Consider the following 23,909-nt stretch of genomic DNA (forward strand, 5'->3'; position numbering starts at 1 on the left):
TAACCTCACTAATTCATTCAAGATTGGATACCATACAGTGAAAAGTGTCTATATGATGTCACAGATGTATTCGATAACGCCCAGTGATTGTTACATGGCATACTGACATGCTTGTTTAATTGTGTCTGTAAAATACTTTCAAATTTATGTTCAAGTTCTTTATCAACTTTGGGTCTTCTCACTCATCACATCAGTATACCATGCTTTCTAATCACGAGTGGCGGCTTGAATACTCGTTGTAAAACATCACGCTGACTACGATACTTTACAGTTCGTTTTCGTAATACTTGCTTTGTGAACTTTCCGGGCATAGTATCCCTTTCAGTGATCCCAGTACACAACTAAGAACATGTATACGCTTAAATGTTTTTCAATCTAAAACGGAAGTTGTTGGGGGAACACATATATTCGGGAGCTGCAGTGACTATATACGCAGATACACAGACAATGTAACTCTTGGATTTTACGTTATTGTGGTTAAATATTCGTTAAGGATTTTAAAACCGAAGTGAAACCGACACATTCCTGTCCTGACCGGTAGGTAAACAATCGAGGCATGTTGAAGACTATATCAGTATATATTTATGTATGTAAATTGGACGTATTTGTTGCTGACGTTCAAATATATTTACCAAGTAATGACTGACAGGGCCCTTTATGTATTTATTTTACCGGGCGTCATCCATCATTTTAAAGGTTTTATTTACAATGAATTTTCATTGTGTTCCGTGTTCGGGTACCCGTGTGTATATAAATCAGACATTTTCTCGGTTCACTGTCAGGGATATGGCGTATCAAATATATGTTTGACTCAACATAGATATTGTGTTTATTGACAACTTAAACAGGCGTGTTTAAGTTGCACTATAATACGATTTCAATCTATTCTATTGCATTTTATTCAGACATTTGCTGGTGATGACAATGTGGTAAGCTTGCACAATAATAAATAGAATTGAAACCCAGTGACTACTAGTAGAAGAATATGAAAAAGCATTATCAAACAGACCTCGATCGTTCTATGCAATTTATTCAGATATTACCTCATGGCTGGGAACGTATTAAAGTTACACAACAATGAATTTGTAAACAGCACAAAGAGTAGTTAAAAAAAGTGCATCACAGAATCACAAGGAGCAGAGATCTTATAGAATTTGGCTGATTATACAATAACGAGCAGGACACGTGTTAGGAGTTTATGAAAAACGTTTATCATAGGGACCAGAGATTTGTTATACAATTTATTTTAGAAAAATCTCCCTGTGATTTAGGAACGTTTTGAATTTACAATATAATGAGTGGTGACCCTGTGATGGAAGCATAGAATGTATCACAGGGACCCGAGATTTTCTACAGAATGTATAGATATTTTCTGGTGGTTAGGGTATTAAAGTGTCAGACACACAGTAATGAATATACAGGGACCATGTGTTATGAATACATTGCTTATGAAAAATATATATCACAGGAACCATATAGCTTTACAGCCATTTCCTGTGGGGGTAATGCGGTACGGCTGAATAACAGGGACCTCAGATGTGATATGCAATTTTTAGAAAAATTCAGGTCAACACCAAAAATGTCTGAACAAATACTTTGTCCCTGTGTTCCATATCCATGTAGCTGTTGTTTTGACCCAGTCAAAAGAGAATGGACGTTTTATTTGACTAGCTAATGCAATGAGGCCATTCCCTGCGTCAGCAGTGACTAATACTGTAGCATTGCCTTCTGCATGGTATTTACAAGATCTCTGATTTAATAGGGTACCAGGAATATGTAATGTACTGCAACATATGGTAGGTTATCATTATACAGGAAGAGAGAAATGGATTGAATTTGAAACTATTTTTTAAATGTTGCACAATTATGAAATCATTTGATAAAGAATAAGTAATTACAGACTTATTGACTCAATATTTAGAGTCAAGTGAAAGCAAAAATCGATATACACCTAAAAAATCGATGAAATAAATACAGAAGCTCAGGAGGCTTTAAGATTCACTTGTGTAAAATAATGGAAAAAAATCGTCAGTTGCGTAAATAGATATTATAGGTTATGGTACATTGTATGAATCAGCTTGTTGAGTTACATAAGGGGTTTTGCTTTCGACACAACCAGTGCACAGTATTTCAGGATTAACGAGCAAGTTGTTTGACAGGATGTACACAGATTCTTAAAGCTTTAAATATTTAAGATATGTACAGCTCAATACCACGACCTGGAATGCTTACCGACAGTATGTGATTTTACTGTCGTACGCACACAACAGTGGCTATGTATACCACAGCTGTCCTTGTAATCAGCTGAGATGATGTACATTTCATAAGGTTATGTAGGAAATCAATGTCTTGTATAGTAAATATCTACTCGGCCACCCGTCCTCATTAGTCCTCATGTAGCACATCAAGGCGTGGACGTTTGAATAACATTTGATAGCAGTAATTGTACCACTGTTCGTGTTACAATCATAATACACTCCTGTATGTCTATCATGACTGACCCCGTCGTTTCATTTTGTCCGGAGACACTGTCATGTGTACCAAGGTCGTGTCCAGTCGAACTTTCTCTGCTTCTTAATTATCTGCCTCTGACCTCTTTGTCTCTATCTCTCTCCCGAACTATGAAAAACACTGTCTATTCAATCCCTTACTGCCTCGTATACCGAGTGCCTATCCTATCGAGATGTTTACTCGAGATCCTTATATCATAGTTCTAATATGTTCGAAGGCCGTGTACCAGTTCATATCATACCCTTTATTTGTCTTACGTATCAATACACTACCTGCAGGGATATTGTTTTATTACTTAAGAGCTAAACAATGTGAGATAGCACACCTGTAAGGTTAATCCTACCCAGCGATAACACACAGGTCGCCAACACAAAACCATCTCCAATTAAAACCAAATAACTGTTATAATTACTTGTAGGTCAATCAATCAATTACGAGCCTATGACTTTGTTACACTCATTATACACTCAAAGTATTGTTATAACTTCCTATAATATACCAGTTAACATGCTGTTTGTTTTTAACTCCTGACTAGAAAACATATTCTGAAAAAAAAAAAGATTTTAAAAATTGACATTTTTCATTGTTCACATTGTTAGAATTACTTATTTGTCGCATATTAACATTTCAAGTAATTTGTATACTGCAGACAAACCTTTGTATGGACCCATTGGCGATTACCGTTTTATATTACTTCTTTGGTCCATTTATATATATATGTAGTAAGTAATAACGATAATAATTATAAATGTAGTAAGTAATAACGATAATAATTACATATATAGTAAGTAATAACTATAATAATTATATATGTATTAAGAAATAACAATAATAATTCTATTTGTATTAAGTAATAACTATAATAATTATACATATAGTAAGTAATAACTATAATAATTATATATGTATAGTAAGTAATAACGACGGCATGATCCTTTATAAAAAGGTACTGGATCCTAACAAACAGATGTTTTGCTGGATGCATATTACTAGAAATAGATCATTTGTCAAGTAGTAATAACGACAGTACAGACAAGTAAATTGTTGAATTTTCGAGGCAATCTGCCTCTTTATCAAGACACAGTTAAATTACAAACGATCACATATAGAAATGCAGTATCGAACAGTTACAAAAAATTATTAAATAATCAACGAAAAATATCGTTATGTTTGTGAAAAAACGATCCTCTCGGCCGATAATTAATTTGCCGAGGGCCTATTGTATTCAATTAGAAAACATTTTAGGTGGTGTATAGATGGTAAAGGTAAATTGATAATTAATAAATAAATAATTAAATAGTATGACTAAAAGGTTCAACAAAACGGTGTCTTCAAAACGGTGTCTTCCAGTCTAGCCAACATTTGAGATTGTAGGTGAGATATAGGTAGAGGAAATGTTGGCCAGAGTAGAATAGGTGTGTTTTATTAAAATAAGACAGCTCAGGTAGACACAGGTGAACTCAGTAGAGAATGAAGTCATCACATTTTGAATATTTTCTAATGTTTTATTTCATTAACCAGTTACAAATAATTCATTAATAATTTAGTTATCCCAGTTATGAAGACTTGCATACATATCATTTAAAACATATCACGATATCAATCTAAAGTACCACATTTATATTGTATCTATAATATTTATTCACAAATATTATCATTTATAAACTAAATGCATGTAAAAATAATGAGTTCACATCAAAGTTATTTTTAGTCAAACATGATTTAAACAACCAGTCATAAGACTTCACCATATTATTTAATACATTTACCATTATGGAAAAATGACTTCATATATCACAATTTGATCAATATAATTTTATGTTTAATATATTTAATAAGAAAAACATTATTATAAGGTCATGAAAAACGAAACAGTGGAATAATCACAGAATTTGTATAAAAAATATATAATTTGATTATACATATAAATATTTACACTAGACTCATATTCAACACTAACACTTGGTAACTACAGGTTACCAACTAAAACACTATTCACAAGTGTAATTTACATACATGTATATGCCAATATAGCGAAAAGTATAAATCAATGCCCTATTGCTAAGATAATTCATTATGATATAGCATTTATAAATATAATAGCAAAATGTTCATATCACAGCTTATATTACAGTTCAAACTTTTCAAGCGAATATGTAGTGGGGTTTTACTCATTAAGATGAATCAAGCTGCGTCCACATAAGAGTAAACGTCAAGTTCGTCATTCCCGAGTAGTCTGTCCTTCGGGATGCACAATCTAGTATCAATGCGCTGCTACATGCCCATTTCCCTCCTTGGTTTTGCTAGGAATTTACTCGAGCAAAGTCTTGACACCTGCATCGAACTAACTCCCTATCTCTCATCATATAGTGATGGTACCGTGGAATTTCATCTCTACATCTTTTCTTCACTTCAAATACATCAGCAACAAGACCAAGAGTGGCGGGCTGATGGTTGAGATTCTGTCAATAATTTCAAACAGGAATATTATCATAAGTGGTTAATGATGTAGTGCAATTGAGATTCTAACAAATCTCCAGTACACTCTATTGGTCCATCTTGTCTTAACGGAATACTTGTAGCCAGCATTTGATAGATAATGTCCCCCCTCTTCCATTCTCCTGAAAATCCACCTGTATCTATATGGGGTCTTCCCCGAACACCAACTGTAGTTATGGTGGGATGTTGACATGGGAGTTAAGGTGTGTTTATAAGGAGTTATAGTCTGTTACAGAAATATTCTCAGTGTAAGAACACAGGTAAATCAGAACACAGGTAAATCAGAACACCGGTAAATCTGAACACAGGTAAATCAGAACACAGGTAAATCAGAACACAGGTAAATCAGAACACCGGTAAATCAGAACACAGGTAAATCAGAACACCGGTAAATCAGAACACAGGTAAATCAGAACACAGGTAAATCAGAACAGTGTGGTTAATCAGAACACCGGTAAATCAGAACACAGGTAAATCAGAACACAGGTCAATCAGAACACCGGTAAATCAGAACACAGGTAAATCAGAACACAGGTAAACCAGAACACCGGTAAATCAGAACACAGGTAAATCAGAACACAGGCAAATCAGAACACCGGTAAATCAGAACAGTGTGGTTAATCAGAACACAGGTAAATCAGAACACAGGTAAATCAGAACACAGGTAAATCAGAACACAGGTAAATAAGAACACAGGTAAATCAGAACACAGGTAAATCAGAACACAGGTAAATCAGAACACAGTGTGGTTAATCAGAAGGTAAATCAACTCACCTGTTAGGTGATCAGTCATTAGCTGTTAATGATTGCCAAACTGTTTCAGAAATAAGTATAAAACTGAAGCATATTTTACAAGGCTATACATCCCTACTAGGGTGCAATTTAATAGAAGAAACTTGATAAAATTTTGATTGTATTATGTCAAACTGTGGGCCTTGCTGTTGACATTTAATTTGTTCAGTAGTTCGTAAATTTCAGCAAAACATGAGAAAAATGCATGTTTCAGGTGGACATAATTAACTTATTTGTATCGCATTTATTGTGAAAAACAGTCATGTCGATTGGCTCACAAAGGTCTAAAGCACAAAATAGGAGCATTGGTTTGATTAGATTGGACTTTATGATATGTATTAACACTGATTTTATTTAGACCTTGAAATGCAAATGGCGGTTGTGAATAATATCACACAATTATGGCATATAAGAAGGTATTTCAAACGCCAAAAAATGCTTTTATTAGATACTATAGAGAACTCTAGACATGGCAGGAAGACTGTTTTAAGGAAAAAATGTTCATCCGTTGAGTTTGGGGTACAAGATATATATTTCTGAAAAAGGTCCAAAACTCACCAGTTTGACATTTGTCTTAAAAAGGTCATTCTTACTATAATCAGATGTCTTAAAAGTATGATATAGGATCATTTTTTATGGCCACAGCCGCCATTTGCATTTCAAGGTCAAAACAAAATATGTGTTTATACCTACATAAAGTCAAATCCTGTCAAACAAATGCTCCTACCCTGTGCTATAGACACTTGTGAGCATGACAGCTGTGCTATTTTTCAGGTTTGTGAATTTTTCCATGCTACAACCCACCAGAAAGTAACTCTATAGAAGAAATTGTTAGCATCTGCATCAAATTGTTTGTGATTTTAAGACACTACATGTCCAAACAAACATTTTGGTATATTACGTGACTATTTTTGTGCAAATTTTAAGATATTTATTCGTGTTTGAAATTCAACATTATTCTGCTATAAAGATGACCCTTAACACTTGCTTCAACACTTTCAAACAAAAACGAAACCAGATACAACGTTCGTATTACTGTACATGATACCGAACAACCGAGCTGGTGATAAGTGTGTGACATTTTGGTGATAATAAGTTCAAAGGTCAAGATCAAAGGTGAAAAATATTTTTTTTCGAACGACCATAACTTCATACAGAATCGTTCTATTTCATGCACGCTCAGTGTGTTATGCAGATCATTGTCGGGGCTTTTTCCATACCATGTTATCAGAAAAAGTGTCAAGGTCATGACCTCGCTATGGGTTCAAAGTAACGTCAAAAATGAAAGTCTCTAATCGAGTAAGGTTTTTTTCATGACATATGAAAGAACATAATACAATGAGTTGAAACGTCGAAACGTAAAATTATATTGTGTAATGTTGACACTTGCATCGATTATATTAATGACATTTTATGTGAAAACATGTATATATGTGGAATTAATCGCTTGCTTGTATTTTAACAAATCGCAACGGTAGAGCTCGCGGTCTGTGAATCGCAAAGATTGCAAAAGCGATAGTTGCGTGACGGTGATCTCCAGCTCAGATGGCAGAAGTCGGAGTCCGCCAAACTTTGGTGCAGTGTTGATGGAAACACCAAATTTAGATACACCTAAATAAGTCCCGAAAACTGCCAAACTTTCCCTACATCAAAACATTCCAATATCGGTAGACGTCTTTCAAACTTCAATGTCAGGAGTTCTGTATTGTTGCTTTGAATGCTACACCATGTAGTTTAGAGTGTATAATGAAAAACATCTGGACCTTACGACAACTTTGAGTAAATTCAGGTAGAGTGTGTAATGCAAAACATCTGGACCTTACGACAACTTTGAGTAAGTTCAGGTAGTGTTCAAAGGGTTTCAACACACATAGCTTCCTGTTTCTTTTCAATTTTGTTAGAACTAATGAGGTGTTAACATACCCTGCCCTTGTTTGATTTATTTTATTCGTAATGTGAAAACTAAACTCATTAGGTGTCTTTCTCATATTGTTCAAATTTGAGAACGCCAGCGTTTGACATCTCTTTCCAGTAACAAGTGCGATAAGTGTAACAATCTTGTACGTCGCTTGCTTTAAGGTAGGCTGTTCAAAAGTAATTAAGATATTTTGGTATTTAAGGACAATGTTCACATCACAGAAAGCTACATACTTTGGTGTTACTGGTTTTCTTTAAAATATTCCTATAAAACCGACGAATCAATGGGTGTGTCCCAAGCATGACATTTCCAGGTAAAGAAAGTACAGCTGCTAGTGCGGATCGTGCTGTATTAATAATAAAATACCTTAGTCCATCCTTATAAAATGACATTAGGCAATCTACTACGAGGGCTGTAGATGGGTACATCGGATCAGTTTTCCGTCGCAAAACGATTCATGTAAGCAGACATTGTAGTTCTCCAGGATTCCAAGATGAGGTTGGCTCCGTCCTGCGAAATTCCCTTACTTTGTAGGTCTTGCCTGACATACGGCATATCATCAGATTTTATTTTTTCTCCATGCTTGTGTCTTTGTCTGGTGAGGCATTTGTAGTAGTGTCTTTCTGGAAGGTAAATAGACTGGCGATGCAGTGAACGACTGCAACAACTTCGGGAAGCAACAAAAAACAACAACACCATTTCCTGTAAAAGCTTCTGAAACTGCTTGCAATAATTCAAATGTGTTTACTTGATAATTTAAACGCGAGGTAAACAAGTCAACATCAAGTTTGCCAAACAGTTCAGTTAATTTTTGGAACACACTTCAACAAACTGCGCAATTTTTAATCAGCGTCTGCATTGGACACACCTGATATAATTTGTATGTGTTGCTGTAAGCCAGATGTGTCTCTACAAACAAACCATTCCCATATCATTTAGCAATGTCATTGGACACATCGGACCTGCTCCCCATTATGGTTTACCATAAGCTACTGCTGTTGTGTTATCCATTTCATGTTTGATATGTTTATTGGAAATCTCATAATAAAATGCTTGCAAAGCAAAGAATGCTATTTTTAGCTCAAGACGGTTATTGTCTATCACCAGTGTTATTGTGCCAAGACACCTCGCAATCCCTGATTTGACGCATCACTCTAAATTATCAAATCCGGTACGTTTCTGTAAATAGGGCGTACAAATGTGGTTATATTCTGACACTACCAATGTATCTCTTGACGACCAAACGGAGACAACTCCATGCTCGCTGAAAATTACCCTTAGATAATTCATGGTGGTTTTCACGCTTAACTTCTCTTTTATTTTTTATCTAACAGATTCGTGTTGACTGTAAAACGTAAATGATGTTGTAATTTTACCAAATTATTTTCTTCACGGCAGCAACCAGTACGTCTGATCGACTTTGGGCTTCTGATGCATCGCTTGGATTGCCAGTCAGTCTTTGTTCAAAACAAACCAGTTTGTGCATTCATGCGAGACATTTTTTTCGTGGCTCATTTACAATTAGATAGTGGAGATTCCCTGTAATTATTGGGTTACTTCACGGTTTAATCGCAATTGTAATGGTCTACGATATTGATTATTATCTGGTTTAGTTAGAGAAAGAAACACATACTTTTTGAGAAATAATACCAATCGCGCAATTTCAAATTATAGTCTTACATGGACTAGATTATCTTTTATACCAACCACAACCAGACTCTGGAATAGTTACTCGGAAACCAGCCAAGTTACCAATCCTGTCACAACCTTTCTGAAACATTGTATCACAAACGATGTAAACCAGTGGATATTTATTCTTATTTATGGTTCGCTATACTTAATGTGTTTAAAAATAGAAGAAAACATATTAAAATTCAATTTCGGTCTGGGGCAATAAAACGATACCTGGAAGGAGCGTGGATCTACATTGGAGCAATATTATTAGGTATGAACATTTACACGGACGATTTGAATGTAGCTGGAATGTGAAGCTAGTGTGTGCCTTGTAGATATATTAATGATTTTTATTTCATATATTATACATCATTATGTGATATATTGTTGTAAATGATAAGAATTGCTTTATGACATCATTGCCATTTCCCTGTACTTTCTCAATCTGTCTTTCACTCCACTGATTTCCAAATTAGTTTCATTGTACACAATCTACATATATGTCTATTGTTGCTGTTACATTGCTGAATTAAATTGTGGAGGAGAGGGCTTCTATAAGTTGCGATAACTTGAAAAAAAATAAACCAAAATTACAAAAATATCCAGGCGTTTAATAACTGAATAACCATTGAAATCCATTAAAACTCGGTCACTCAGCCAGTATATCACCACAATAAAGAGGTACGTTAATATGAATTGAAAAAAAGCCAAGGCAATCCTGGCACGCGGACACTGGACTTCGGTGTAAACAGAAGCTGTCTAGATAACGGTACATCAACATGATCAACATGAAAAATGGTCGATTATACAGACATTTAAGACGATGATACACGATTACGTTTGATTGATAGAAGCAGTTCCTCCAAACCTTTATCTACAAACTATTTTTGAAGCTGTCAGTAAAACCACCTGCCTCTTTCTGTCTCCCGAGTTTTATCTGTCCTGGTTTTGTAAGGATAAAATAGTCAAGCATACTTGGTGTTACACACACTCCTAACCTCCAGACTAACCGTCACATCTTCTCACCATGATGTGAGAGTTTGCATTCTTTATGGAAATAATTTATTTACTGACAGACACATTGATTATTTACAAGATGGTTATAACAGACTCACAAAATTTCATCAGGCCTATATGCTGTATATCTTTCTCATGTTGTAAAATCATCTTATACACCGGCAAACAGGTTGAAAATGTTTTTATTTGAAATTTCTTTAAAACGGTCAGTAAGTACGTGGGTGATCGATATTGGAATTTTTGAGAATAACAATTAGAAAATAAAGACAAAATAGATATTCATTGATCATCTTAATAACGTTTTTAACTCAGCTAGTCTAAATGAAGTTCCTGGAGGTAGGGTGTAAGAATTGTACCTGCCGGCAACATTGCATGATCGTTAGAGGCGACTAAATTTCTATCTTATCTTTTCTCTTCTTTCTTTAAAACTTTCTTCCTAATGTCTCCCTAGACAATGCCTCACTTTTGGCCTTTAGTTGAGCGTTCGCCCCTGTGAGGAAGGCTTTGGGTTACATTCTACCAGAGTCTTGAAAAATTGTAGTTGCTACTCCTGCTTAGCGCTCAGCATATACGGAGTGGGACGAATGGTTCCACCGTTGTCAGTATAATGTGACCAGGTGGGGTGTCCTGCGGGATATCTTCGACAGTATGCTCCAGAGAAGTAGTACAAATATCGGCAAAAGTTCTGGCCTATCCCAAGGAGACTAAACACGGAACATACCGCAGCCTCCCAAAACACGCATACGCACTCACCACACGCATGCATGTCGCACGCACGGGAGGCCGTCCTTAAATGACCTTAACTGTTGATAGGACGTTAAACAAATAAAACCAAACCAAACCAAACTATTAATGAATATGTAAATTAGGAGTAGCAGGGTTTCAGATGGAAGTACATTTTTGATACATGACGCTGTAAAAGACCGATTAATCGCCGTAACGAAACCAATTACAATAATTTGTAATATAAACCATTCCTCTCACTGCATGTCGTAAGAGGCGACTGATTTTGGCTCGCCTGAAGAATAGATTTTCTTTCTTGTCTTCTATTATGGTGACTTTGAAAAGACATGCTGTCCCAAAATTGTAACACTTGAGATCTTAATTCTTTCCTTTCTGTCTTCACGACTCTGTAGTAGAAATGCTTTGTTTCCCTCTATTGGTGTCTCCTTGACCCCAATTATCATATGCTCCTGGCTGTTGCGATTGCCATAAACACCAAATATCATTCATAGCCTCGCCATAAAATTTGGACAATCGTCTACATGTATCTAAGTAAGCTGCGATAACGTAGCTCTTGGACGACAACGGACGGACACTTTGTGACAGATGGTGGCCATCAGAGCTATGATTCCCTTCCAATGACAGGAGTGTTGCAAAGTAATGAACTCGGAAAAGTACTACAATTAATCGTGTAATGTTTCAATACAATTTGGTATACTTAAACATTCAAAATGTCAATAAGCAATTTTAGCCTACCGTCACGTCTGAAAATTCGCACATTGCAGTAAATATATTCCACTACTCTTGACATGTCTCAGTACATCCGCCATGCTTTCCCGAGAACTCTGGCAAGGATGCTGTTCCAAATATGGTATTTATGACCACATATGGATGAAATTACTCGAATTACAAAATATATTATCAGATATCTTTTACATTTTTTGTTAGTCATGTGAAGAAAGGGTATCTTACTTTGTGTATAGATTCTATTTCAGAATGTTTGACCTTGTATATAACCCCGAATCCGTGTGTTGAAATATCGCGGTAAATCTGATGTTTCGAATTCCTTATTAGGAAACCAACCTTAACATTTGTATTGAATAGCGGTATATTTGAACTGATTGCTCTGTGTCTTGTTCGTTTTGAAGTTGAGATATATGATTTAGAAAAAAATCATATGATGTGAATCACATCATGCTTGTTTGACGTATACGCTTATCGGTAATGAAATCAGTTCCATACTCTGCCGGAGATCAGTGTATGAATATTCGATCTAGTGTCTTAATTAGCGGCTAACATGGCGTCGGCTGGGCTCCTTTTTCGCTGTAGAAGGCATCGACATGTTTTTGTTGAGATGTCCGTCGCTTGTCTGGCACTGTGGCATCCCTCAGTGTTAAAAAAACAACAACACCTAAACTGTTTTTAGCGTTCGTAACGTTCTGTTCCCTGCCATTCTGCCAACGAATGTCATCAGCACCACAGGGACGACTTGAGAATTTGTTAAGTCTACTTGTACTTGGAACGAAGGTGTAATTTTTACCAAATTATAATCTAGCCCCCCAAAACGCCTCAAAACGTGATATACGCATTATGGAAGGTCCAAATACACGTTGACTGTAACAAATTCTCAAGTCCCTGTGATCAGCACCTCCGTTCTAGAAGTGCGCTGATTGGTTAACTAGTAAAAGATACGAGCGATCCGATGTACCTCATTTGCCTCGTTTGTCTTCATCTGTCCTCGTTGTCCTTAATTGTCCTGTGCAAGATATTAGAACGTAAAGACATCTTGTAATGTATAGAAATGGACATTTGAATTAGAAATGCCGGGGCAGCGGATCTACTTGTGGTTGCCATGTGAATTGAACATAGAAATTGAGTCAGTGTTAATTATTTGTGGGTTTTTTTTAAATATTTTTTGATGGCAAGCGAACCAGTTGTTAACTTTTTAAAAATTGTTGAAATAAAAAAAAAAAAAAAAAAAACCAAAAAAACGAAATTGTCGCTTTGGCTAACATTTATCAGAAAACCCCGCATATCCTATTGAAATGACAGCCATGGATAATGATAACTCATGCTGTAAGTACTACAATGTATACTCCACTTACATATATATATGCACAGCAAATATAGCACATAAAAATAGCAATTTTAGAAAAGTATGTAAATGGTAGGAATTTGCCCAGAATTATTATTTGTTCTAGGAAGTGTTTGTAATTCTGGATGTACCGTTCATTCCCTACAATGAAATTGACTGCTGATATAATTGAGTGTATTAAACACGAGACTGTAAGGTCACATAACTAGCTGATGACGGGCAGCATTCCGCTCCAGTTTGGAATTGTCCGCTCGGAAAGCGAGAGGTCGCTAGTTTGAGTCCACGTGAAGGCAAGGTATCACGGTTGTTTGTGTCGATACCACTGAACAGTTTGCATCCAGAATAATCATACATGATTTTCTGGTAAACAAACCGCAATTTTATTGAAAATATGTATCATACAATTAAAAAGTTGCTATAACAATAGAACTGCTATAATATAACTATGCGCTTTAAAGCTGAATTCGAATCCATTCAAGATGTAATATATAATTCAAAAGTATACATTTTTTTTCGGTTTCTTTGATGATGAAATTGACTTCCCTTCGGTCGCAGCCGAATTATGCTTCGCGTAATAAAATTTTCTTGTGCAGATTTTGGAAATTACCTATTGGTGGAATGTTTCATTGGAATCAGTGCACACATTTTATATATCGTAAATTCTTTATAGTTTTTGTGGATTGTACGTAGTTTGAATATTGAATTAGAGATATTGTAAATTAATATTGGAATTAAAAATATCTACTACTGTTCTTATTGAATTAGTAGTCGTCTAGATATATTTACAATACATAAATTTTGTGCATATGACAGATGCCGAAATTTTTTTATAGTTCCTGCACATTCTTGCGATATGATTATAGTTTTGTTATAAATGAACACGTACTTTATGAATGTATACCTTTTTTGGATTGCAAGATACTTTCCTCTTTTCATCACAAATGTATTTGTTTTATTGTTTAACGTCATATCAACAGCTACGTTCATTTAATGACAGCAGCCCATTTGGGCGATATGTGATAAATAGGGATAAATGGGATTCAAGATGGCGGACCCCTTTACCAACCGGAAATGAATATTTCTGTAAAATGACACACAAATAAGGATTTTGTGAAGTCGGCACTATTTCACACAAAATTTGGCTTACTAAAATCAAAATATCGTTGAAAACTGTTTTGAAATTACATGATCTTTATAACAAATTCGATGTCACGTTTTAGTGAGACCAGGTACTACCGAGAGTTGTCGTTCCTGACAATTACATGCTTTAAAATGTAAAGGGCGACAACTCTGTCAGCTAACACTAAGATGTAAAAACGTTAAATTTAGCACCCAACAGGCCTACATGTACCTATAACGAAGGCATCAATAAGACAGAAAAAAACCCAACTACCTCTGGATTTGTTGATATCAAGTGTTGTGTTTCTTAGATGTAGAGAGCTATCTTTGGAACAGAACACGAGACAGCTGACCTAAACTCCCCTAAGGTTGGTGTTAGATCCGAGATCTCTCCCTAAGTAACGACCTTGACACTTTAAGCGTTACGCAGATGTCGGAACGCTTCTGGTACACGGAGCACCATTAAATTCCCAACACGATTCCTACACGTGTTTAGATTTCTTTGAATATATTTATTCCTGGAAATGCTTCATCTCCTAAATTACATATCAACATTCCTAACTGAAGTGATTCATTATATTTAAAAAGCTTAACAGAATGGGATTATTGGACTTAAGAGGGAATATAAGATAAGAAACTTTATATTAATGAATGCATTGCTTTCATATAGAAAATAAGTTCACCAATTTCCTTACATGAAGAAATGTTTACTGTATGAACCTCTGATGTATTGAACAATATTCAATTTCACTATCGGGTTGGGACTTGACCGGACAAGGAAGCTACACAATTTTTGATGTTTTAAGCTAAAAAGAAATATTGTTCGGAGTAGAGCTGATAGGAAGGGGTTAGTATTTTACCGACATGACTTACAGAGCTGTATCAACAGTTGCGAGTAGAGAATTAAAATCGGTTAATCGTAAGTTATGCCATTCATATCCTTGACGGGTGGTTGAGAGGAAGTAGATCGGGAAGAAGATCTAGAATTATTACAACCATAGACGACCCATACTTCAGACCGGTACATGATAATAAAGATAATATTTTACTTTCATTTGCAATTTCCCTAATGAGAGTGTACCGCTGAACAGTGGCTCGATCTGAATATCTTACCGTTCTATTTTACACCGGACACATGTTTATATAATGTACTTTCTACTTGCAGCCTACACAGATGCGAGTGCCTGTTTCCCTTGCGTGTAATGGTTTACAAGCTGATTTCATAACATTTCAAACAGTTGTTGTTGAAAAGCCGAACAGACGCTAGGCTCCCACTAAAGTATTTCAACTAGGTAAGTATTGCTTATTTTCTTGGCCACTTTAAATTGAAGGGTGTTTAAGAGTGTGGAACATTTCAAACTCATTTCAAACTGATTAACAACTGAATTGTTAGCTTAGATATTTCAGCATTGATTATTTCAAAACCTTCTGTCGTGCTTATATGATTGATTGAAAGTTAATGGTATACTTTTTTTTTATTCGAGTTAAGATAAGTTGCGATTCGAGGAGTTGGCTTCATTTATGCTTGAGATTCTTAAAATTTCATTTCCAGACGCCCCGTAATTCTCCTTCATATTCAGAAGTATTTCTTGAAACTTTTACAATAAAAGTACATCATATGTAGGTATGGACGAAGAAATTGAGATTTGTTGTATGACCCGTGTCACGTTTGCTTAACTCCTATACCTAATAATGTACTTTATTGACACAAAGAAAGAAATCATTATATGTAGAAGTACTCGATTAAAGGATAAAACTTTAATTATACATACATCTATATATATTTTAATGCTTCATGTTGTGTTGTATGGCGCGCAATTGCATTTAGTCCGTACTGCCATGAATCCTTTTCTATCGAAATGGGATACTCTGTAAATGGGCAAGGGAATAGCTAGATAGAGGAAGAAGAAATATTTTTACTGCATTTCGTCTGCTGAAAATGTTTTTGTTTGTTAAATATTTTCATAACGGAATTAATGTTACACTCGAGTGATACGTTGGGGAATTACACAGTGAAACGACAACACGACGCCATCATTCTCGCTTCGTGGCGGCAACTCTTTATATTCCGGAAAACAAAAAAAAAGCAAACTAACATTGGAACCAACATATAAACAAACGGCTGATATTATCCGGAACTAAGAAATTTGATGATCACATAAAATATATATTTTACGTACATATAGAGATATATATATATAGCAGTAAATTAGAAAGGATTTAATTCCATTTCTGGTATTATTGGTATCCCGGAGGGAGGGGAAAGGGGTCGGAGATTTTGACGTGGTTGCTGTGATGTAATATTTCTGATAACATATCTATATTCTATATCTACAGTTATCTGTACGATCAGTCGAACGACGGATCCCGTTACATTTGACAATTATTCGGGAAAATGATAAATCGCGTACACCTATGGATGTGAGTGAGTAACAAGAAGAGAAAACTCCGGATGTGATTATGGCATGTAGTCAAAAGCATACATGCGACTAAAATCAATGCGGAAGTTTTGTTCCAGTTAGAAACATACAGTTCAATATATATGTACTTTACACTCGTATGACATTTAACGTAAACAATAAAAAAAAAAGAACAATTCTTTCCAACGCAAATCAAAAGGATACATGTAAGTTAACATACGCTCTTGATTTTAACACTAATCAAAAGTATAATTTAGGTAACATACACCCTTAACTCTAAGTATAGATCTATTATATGAGATATGATTTAAATGCTATATATGCATGTTGTATGCTGTTTATAGTTACATGATATACGGATATATAGGTATTGGTTTATTCATGTGCTAACGACAGACTTCTTGAGATACTGATGTATAATAATTGCATATACAAATGTATCTGATATTTCTCGACAGCCTAGGTTATTTATGCACGTTACATACTGTATATATATACACTACTATTGACTCGTTGAAAACTGACCCTATTACAAATGGTTTACCATTTCGTAACTAAACCCGACCTGTCGACTCGATTATTATGACTGAATTGACGACACTAAATGTCAGAGGCACTAGATCAAAGTTCAAGGTCAAGCGATGAGTTACTCATTTATCGATTTTACTTATGTAAAGCATCGTCAAGATGTTTTCACTAGCCAACGAGGGGACTTTTGGATGTCGTGTAGATCGACATACGACATTCAACATTTAAATGTAATCAATGGCCAACGAGGGGACTTTTGGATGTCGTGTTGATCGACATACGACATTCAACATTTAAATGTAATCAATGGCCAACGAGGGGACTTTTGGATGTCGTGTTGATCGACATACGACATTCAACATTTAAATGTAATCAATGGCCAACGAAGGGACTTTTAAATGTCATACAGCTCGACATACGACATTCTAAATTCAGAAATGAATGTTGTCTAGCGCGACATACGACATGCGACATTCAGATTGAATGTTGTGTAGCACGACGCACCATATATAAAACTGAAGGAATGGAGCATGATTATCATGGTTAGGGACATGGATACAGATAATCTGTATAATCTAATAATACATGTATGTTCTGTGATATTGGGGAAGTCGCAGAGAAAGCTGTTGTAAAATAGAAATAACTCGTAAAATACATGCACATGGGTAACAGTCACAAAATATCCATTCAAATTGAAACACTAATGTAGTCTTATCATTTATGTAATACAGGAATCGCTGAATCTAAATAAACTATTGGCAAAAACGGTATACATGCATACAACGTTGAAAACTGACCTAGGGTCAATTTTCAACGGGGGTGCATTTTCAACGTTACACCTATTTGGATTACAGGATGACGAATGCCTAAAACTGATCTATATAGCCGTACATGTCACTCAATACATCTATTAGGAGTCTGCTAAAAGTCCTTAATTTCAACACAAATCAAAAGTCTAACCAAAAATACTAAAGAATACATTGATATGAAACCTTTGATAATTATTTTTAGTTTAAACATATTTTATTGGCATAAAATGTACAAGCTTCCCGTTTGATAATCAAAATGTCTGTTGAAGTTAATGTGACTGCTGTAACCGAATCCAGATACGGAACGTTGAGATGATCAATTTTAATAAAAACAAAAAAGGCTTTAAGTATAGCGTATGAATTCGTATTTTTTCAAACTGAATTGAAATTGTTTGACGTAAAAACAATCATCAAATAAATGTAAGCAATCAAACTGAGGCCAGAAATACTGACGTTCATTCGGAGTGCCCATTGGATTGCATATGTCTATATATTTATCATTGTAACCTACAATTTACCATCTACCCTTAAGGTTAGTTTATCAAAATATATGGTTAATGACTTGAGAAATAGCTTTCTTCTGCGTTGTGCATGTGGCACTTTCGTGCAGATGCGGAGACACGAAGATGGTTATATCTGGCTGGCGTTTGAAAGCACGTCTGATGACAGTCCTTAGAGACAATATCTACATATCTCTATACGGGAGGAAAACATCATACAAGTTTTATAGGAAATGGCCTTTTATCCGAGGGCATGGATCAATGTTTATAATCAAACTGGCAGATTAATACCAGAGACTCCTATAGTTTCAAGTAGGAGATAGCTTTGTATATTGTTATAGTTATATTGTATTGAAGTTGGCGATAGCTATTCAATTACAATATCAAAGTGTGCAATACGATAAAGTACAGTTTGTTTTGTATTGATATGACTGCACAATTGTAAAATGATTTCCGTAGCGCTGGCTTGTTTACATAAACATAATTTAGACTGTTTGTTATTGATATGGACACTGGATGATAACACGAAACTTCAGTTTATTGTTCACAGGAAATTTTATCTACTGTACAGTATGTATAATATCAGTTCACAAAACTGCTTTAACACAAAGCACAACAACAATAGCTATGACAGGACAGCGTTGTGAGATGTGAAATCCTGGCCGTACATGTTGAGGTAAGATTGTATTGGGTATGGACATTAAACCTCCTTCCTTGCTGGCAGCGGGGGACGATAATAGCTTTTTTCCATTGCGTGCTACAAGAAGCTTTTTACTGTTGACCATACATGTACAGTAGAAACCTAGCCCCCTTAGGGAATTTAAGAAATCTTACCAGACATACGAAACTTTATATATTGACGAGATTCATTATCTTGGTCAATATCAGTCATCCTTTAAGTCTATTTCAGTCATCCTCTAGGTCTATATCAGTCATCCTCTAGGTCTATATCAGTCATCCTCTAGGTCTATATATCAGTCATCCTCTAGGTCTATATCAGTCATCCTCTAGGTCTATATATCAGTCATCCTCTAGGTCTATATCAGTCATCCTCTAGGTCTATATCAGTCATCCTCTAGGTCTATATCAGTCATCCTCTAGGTCTATATATCAGTCATCCTCTAGGTCTATATATCAGTCATCCTCTAGGTCTATATCAGTCATCCTCTAGGTCTATATATCAGTCATCCTCTAGGTGTCTATATCAGTCATCCTCTAGGTATATATATCAGTCATCCTCTAGGTCTATATCAGTCATCCTCTAGGTCTATATCAGTCATCCTCTAGGTCTATATCAGTCATCCTCTAGGTCTATATCAGTCATCCTCTAGGTCTATATATCAGTCATCCTCTAGGTCTATATCAGTCATCCTCTAGGTCTATATCAGACATCCTCTAGGTCTATATCAGTCATCCTCTAGGTCTATATCAGTCATCCTCTAGGTCTATATCAGTCATCCTGTAGGTCTATATCAGTCACCCTCTAGGTCTATATCAGTCATCCTCTAGGTCTATATCAGACATCCTCTAGGTCTATATCAGTCATCCTCTAGGTCTATATCAGTCATCCTCTAGGTCTATATCAGTCATCCTCTAGGTCTATATCAGACACCCTCTAGGTCTATATCAGTCATCCTCTAGGTCTATATCAGTCATCCTCTAGGTCTATATCAGTCATCCTCTAGGTCTATATCAGTCATCCTCTAGGTCTATATCAGTCATCCTCTAGGTCTATATCAGTCATCCTCTAGGTCTATATCAGTCATCCTCTAGGTCTATATATCAGTCATCCTCTAGGTCTATATCAGTCATCCTCTAGGTCTATATCAGTCATCCTCTAGGTCTATATCAGTCATCCTCTAGGTCTATATCAGTCATCCTCTAGGTCTATATCAGTCATCCCTCTAGGGTCTATATCAGTCATCCTCTAGGTCTATATCAGTCATCCTCTAGGTCTATATCAGTCATCCTCTAGGTCTATATCAGTCATCCTCTAGGTCTATATCAGTCATCCTCTAGGTCTATATCAGTCATCCTCTAGGTCTATATCAGTCATCCTGTAGGTCTATATCAGTCATCCTCTAGGTCTATATCAGTCATCCTCTAGGTCTATATCAGTCATCCTCTAGGTCTATATCAGTCATCCTCTAGGTCTATATCAGTCATCCTCTAGGTCTATATATCAGTCATCCTCTAGGTCTATATCAGTCATCCTCTAGGTCTATATCAGTCATCCTCTAGGTCTATATCAGTCATCCTCTAGGTCTATATCAGTCACCCTCTAGGTCTATATCAGTCATCCTCTAGGTCTATATCAGTCATCCTCTAGGTCTATATCAGTCATCCTCTAGGTCTATATCAGTCATCCTCTAGGTCTATATCAGTCATCCTCTAGGTATATATATCAGTCATCCTCTAGGTCTATATCAGTCATCCTCTAGGTCTATATATCAGTCATCCTCTAGGTCTATATCAGTCACCCTCTAGGTCTATATCAGTCATCCTCTAGGTATATATATCAGTCATCCTCTAGGTCTGTATCAGTCATCCTCTAGGTCTATATCAGTCATCCTCTAGGTCTATATCAGTCATCCTCTAGGTCTATATATCAGGCATCCTCTAGGTCTATATCAGTCACCCTCTAGGTCTATATCAGTCATCCTCTAGGTATATATCAGTCATCCTCTAGGTCTGTATCAGTCATCCTCTAGGTCTATATCAGTCATCCTCTAGGTCTATATCAGTCATCCTCTAGGTCTATATATCAGGCATCCTCTAGGTCTATATCAGTCATCCTCTAGGTCTATATCAGTCATCCTCTAGGTCTATATCAGTCATCCTCTAGGTCTATATCAGTCATCCTCTAGGTCTATATCAGTCATCCTCTAGGTCTATATCAGTCATCCTCTAGGTCTATATCAGTCATCCTCTAGGTCTATATCAGTCATCCTCTAGGTCTCTATATCAGTCATCCTCTAGGTCTATATCAGTCATCCTCTAGGTCTATATCAGTCATCCTCTAGGTCTATATCAGTCATCCTCTAGGTCTATATCAGTCATCCTCTAGGTCTATATCAGTCATCCTCTAGGTCTATATCAGTCATCCTCTAGGTCTATATATCAGTCATCCTCTAGGTCTATATCAGTCATCCTCTAGGTCTATATATCAGGCATCCTCTAGGTCTATATCAGTCATCCTCTAGGTCTCTATATCAGTCATCCTCTAGGTATATATATCAGTCATCCTCTAGGTCTATATCAGTCATCCTCTAGGTCTACATCAGTCATCCTCTAGGTATATATATCAGTCATCCTCTAGGTCTATATCAGTCATCCTCTAGGTCTCTATATCAGTCATCCTCTAGGTCTATATCAGTCATCCTCTAGGTCTATATCAGTCATCCTCTAGGTCTATATCAGTCATCCTCTAGGTCTATATCAGTCATCCTCTAGGTCTATATCAGTCATCCTCTAGGTCTATATCAGTCATCCTCTAGGTATATATCAGTCATCCTCTAGGTCTATATATCAGGCATCCTCTAGGTCTATATCAGTCATCCTCTAGGTATATATATCAGTCATCCTCTAGGTCTATATCAGTCATCCTCTTGGTCTATATCAGTCATCCTCTAGGTCTATATCAGTCATCCTCTAGGTCTATATATCAGTCATCCTCTAGATCTATATCAGTCATCCTCTAGGTCTATATCAGTCATCCTCTAGGTCTATATCAGTCATCCTCTAGGTCTATATCAGTCATCCTCTAGGTCTATATCAGTCATCCTCTAGGTCTATATCAGTCATCCTCTAGGTCTATATCAGTCATCCTCTAGGTCTATATCAGTCATCCTCTAGGTCTATATCAGTCATCCTCTAGGTCTATATCAGTCATCCTCTAGGTCTATATCAGTCATCCTCTAGGTCTATATCAGTCATCCTCTAGGTCTATATATCAGTCATCCTCTAGGTCTATATCAGTCATCCTCTAGGTCTATATCAGTCATCCTCTAGGTCTATATCAGTCATCCTCTTGGTCTATATCAGTCATCCTCTAGGTCTATATCAGTCATCCTCTAGGTCTATATATCAGTCATCCTCTAGGTCTATATCAGTCATCCTCTAGGTCTATATCAGTCACCCTCTAGGTCTATATCAGTCATCCTGTAGGTCTATATCAGTCACCCTCTAGGTCTATATATCAGGCATCCTCTAGGTCTATATCAGACATCCTCTAGGTCTATATCAGTCATCCTCTAGGTCTATATATCAGACATCCTCTAGGTCTCTATATCAGTCATCCTCTAGGTCTCTATATCAGTCATCCTCTAGGTCTCTATATCAGTCATCCTCTAGGTCTATATCAGTCATCCTCTAGGTCTATATCAGTCATCCTCTAGGTCTATATCAGTCATCCTCTAGGTCTATATCAGTCATCCTCTAGGTCTATATCAGTCTTCCTCTAGGTCTATATCAGTCATCCTCTAGGTCTATATATCAGTCATCCTCTAGGTCTATATCAGTCATCCTCTAGGTCTCTATATCAGTCATCCTCTAGGTCTATATCAGTCATCCTCTAGGTCTATATCAGTCATCCTCTAGGTCTATATCAGTCATCCTCTAGGTCTATATATCAGTCATCCTCTAGGTCTATATCAGTCATCCTGTAGGTCTATATATCAGTCATCCTCTAGGTCTATATCAGTCATCCTCTAGGTCTATATCAGTCATCCTCTAGGTCTATATCAGTCATCCTCTAGGTCTATATCAGTCATCCTCTAGGTCTATATCAGTCATCCTCTAGGTCTATATCAGTCATCCTCTAGGTCTGTATCAGTCATCCTCTTGGTCAATATCAGTCATCCTCTAGGTCTATATCAGTCATCCTCTAGGTCTATATCAGTCATCCTCTAGGTATATATCAGTCATCCTCTAGGTCTATATCAGTCATCCTCTAGGTCTATATATCAGTCATCCTCTAGGTCTATATCAGTCATCCTCTAGGTCTATATCAGTCATCCTCTAGGTCTATATCAGTCATCCTCTTGGTCAATATCAGTCATCCTCTAGGTCTATATCAGTCATCCTCTAGGTCTATATCAGTCATCCTCTAGGTCTATATCAGTCATCCTCTAGGTCTATATATCAGGCATCCTCTAGGTCTATATCAGCCATCCTCTAGGTCTATATCAGTCATCCTCTAGGTCTATATCAGTCACCCTCTAGGTCTATATCAGACATCCTCTAGGTCTATATCAGACATCCTCTAGGTCTATATCAGACATCCTCTAGGTCTATATCAGACAT

The 23,909-nt window shown here is 36.3% G+C and overlaps 1 protein-coding gene across 4 annotated transcripts in view; it reads left to right on the plus strand.

The window, feature by feature from the left end:
- Positions 1–271: 271 nt before the first annotated feature.
- Positions 272–23,909, plus strand: part of LOC117343549 (neuromedin-K receptor-like) — a 58,697-nt gene continuing 35,059 nt past the window's right edge. For 3 of the 4 annotated variants that reach the window (XM_033905949.1, XM_033905948.1, XM_033905946.1), the window contains exons 1-2: positions 272–537; positions 15,514–15,640. The gene's annotated coding sequence lies outside the window, so the exon portion shown is untranslated. The remainder of the gene's footprint in view (positions 538–15,513; positions 15,641–23,909) is intronic. The other variant, XM_033905950.1, reaches the window with a different exon arrangement.

This window comes from Pecten maximus, chromosome 15 (genome assembly GCF_902652985.1).
Source record: "Pecten maximus chromosome 15, xPecMax1.1, whole genome shotgun sequence".
In the NCBI taxonomy this organism is placed as follows: Eukaryota; Metazoa; Mollusca; class Bivalvia; order Pectinida; family Pectinidae; genus Pecten; species Pecten maximus.